This window comes from Oratosquilla oratoria, chromosome 19 (genome assembly GCF_046742065.1).
Source record: "Oratosquilla oratoria isolate Oo_2021 chromosome 19, ASM4674206v1, whole genome shotgun sequence".
Taxonomy (NCBI): Eukaryota; Metazoa; Arthropoda; class Malacostraca; order Stomatopoda; family Squillidae; genus Oratosquilla; species Oratosquilla oratoria.
In genome coordinates, this window is record NC_134795.1 from 32,632,338 (window position 1) to 32,634,837 (window position 2,500).

Consider the following 2,500-nt stretch of genomic DNA (forward strand, 5'->3'; position numbering starts at 1 on the left):
GTGCCAAATGCCACATCGTTTTATTCTGGCTTCTGCCAGGCATTTTTTTTTTCTTTTTTTCTTTTTTTTTATCTGGGAGAATTCCTTTGGTAGTTAGATTCACAAGAAGAAATCTCCGAGCAACGTTCAATTTCAAAACACAAATATTGTTTCTGTTCTTCTTTTCGTGTCTTCTTCTCCATCTTCTCTCTTCTTCATCTTCTTCTGTTGGTTCTTCTCCTTCTTCTTCTTTCTTTTCAAGTTCTATTTTCTTTTTCTTTTCTTTTTTCTTCTCCCTTTGGTTTTCCTTTTCCATTCTCTTTTTTTCTTTTCTTTTTATCTTTATCGTCTTCTTTTTCTTCTTCAATTTTTTTTTAAATCTTCCTCATTTTTCTCTTAGTAGGAATTCTTTCTTTAATTTTCTGTTTATTTTTTACTTTCCCTTCATTCCTTAAGGACTTTTGCCCTCTTGAGTGCACGCAGCTCTGATGTTGTAGACATTTGAGGCACAAATTCTCTTGTGGGTCATTCAGTTTTCTTGCTGATTTTTTTTTTTAATTAACTTATTTATTTATTTATTTATTTATTTATTTATTTATTTTTGTTTACTTATTTGTTCATTTATTCACTCATTTACTTATGTGTTTATATATTCATGTATCAATTTATCTATTATTTATTTGTTTATTCATTTATTTGTTTCTTCACTTATTTGTTTATTCATTTGTTCAATTAGATATTCATAAAATCTATTGGTTTATTCATTTATTTGTTTATCTATTTTTTAATCAATCACTTCCTAATTCAGTTATTCATTCATTTATCTATTCATTTATTTATTTATTTATTTATTTATGTACATAATCTTTTATGAATTAATTCATTTATAATTAGTTAGTTAGTTATTTAAGCATTTATTAATTTACTTATTTATCTACTTACCAGTACTTGTTACTTTTTTATACGATTATTTATTTATTAGTGTACTCATTCATTTATTCATCTATTTACTTATTTGTTTACTGATTCATTTGTTCAATAATTAGTAAATATATATATATATATATATATATATATATATATGTATATATATATATATATATATATATATATATATATGTATATATATATATATATATATATATATATATATATATATATATACATACTTTTCATCTAAAATTTTAATTGGGTGAATATCATTACACTGCAACATATTCCTTTATATATATATATATATATATATATATTTATATATATATATATGTATATATATATATATATATATATATATATATATATATATATATATATATATATATATATTTCTGATTTCTAATATATTGTTTACCGTTCTCTGGGTCCATACACGAAGGTGAGGAGCCTACGTCAGGAGGCGCTGAGTAGTTGTGGACGAAGCCATCACCTTTGCCCTTTTCGCTTGGATCACTGGGAGAGGTCACGGTCACTGCTGGGAATCGGAGAGGAAGTGCGGGATTCGAACGCAGAACTAAGCGAGTAGAAGGCTTCCATTGAGGATGGAGGGTGGGTTGGGAGGGGTGGAGGGGGGACGGGAGTTGGCACTGCCCTGACAAGGAGCAATGGCTCGGTGCCAAGGAGGAGGTCTCTGGCTTGGGCATGTGGCGTCTGGAACCGAACCAGTGACGTCACGATGTGTTAAAGCAAGCCGACAGGAGACCTTTTCAACCATAACAAGTTCGGATGTAAAAAACATTCATAAATGAATAGGTAGATAAATAAATAGATCGATAATGAATGAATAGATAAGTGTATAAATGGATACATGAATGAGTTAATAAATAAATATATGAATAAATAAATTAATAAACAAATAAGTAGATAAATGAATGAATAAATAAATAAACAAATAAATAGATAAATAGATAAGTAAATAAATAAATGAATAAATAGATAAATGAATGGATGAATAGTCAGGTAAATACATACATAAAGCATACAGACAAACAAATAAATAAATAAATAAATATATAAATAAATCAATAATGAAATGATATGATGAACATGTAAACAAATAGATAGATAAATAAGTGAATAAACAGAACTAAGATCAAGCTAAATAAACATAAATAATAGCAAAACTACTAACTAATATATAAAAAAGAGACAGAGTTCCATAAGAGGCGCCCCAAGACGAAGGAGAGCGGCCAACGTGGCTCGGCAAAGAAGAGATGGGAGGAGGAAATATCGGAACAGATATCCGAACAAATATCCAGATAATCGGATAGTGCACAAGGTCAGGTGGAGAGGGGGGAAGAATAGAGGAGGAGGAAGAGGTGAGAGGAGGCGAGAGGAAGTAGAGGAAGAGGAACAGCTGAGAGAAAGTGAGAAGAGGTGAGTACAGGTGAGAAGAGGAGGAAGAAGTGGGGGGAGGCGAGAGGAGGTAGAGGAGGAGGAACAGGTAAGAAAATGTGAGAAGAGGAGGGAGAGGTGAGAGAAGGAAGTAAGAGGAGATGGTGAAAGGATGTGGGAGAGGAAGAGG

General features: G+C 30.4%; 1 protein-coding gene across 1 annotated transcript in view; it reads left to right on the forward strand.

Moving 5' to 3' along the window:
- LOC143035823 (uncharacterized) overlaps nucleotides 1–2,500 on the forward strand; it is a 26,951-nt gene that overhangs the window by 7,684 nt on the left and 16,767 nt on the right. The gene's annotated exons all lie outside the window — the stretch shown is intronic.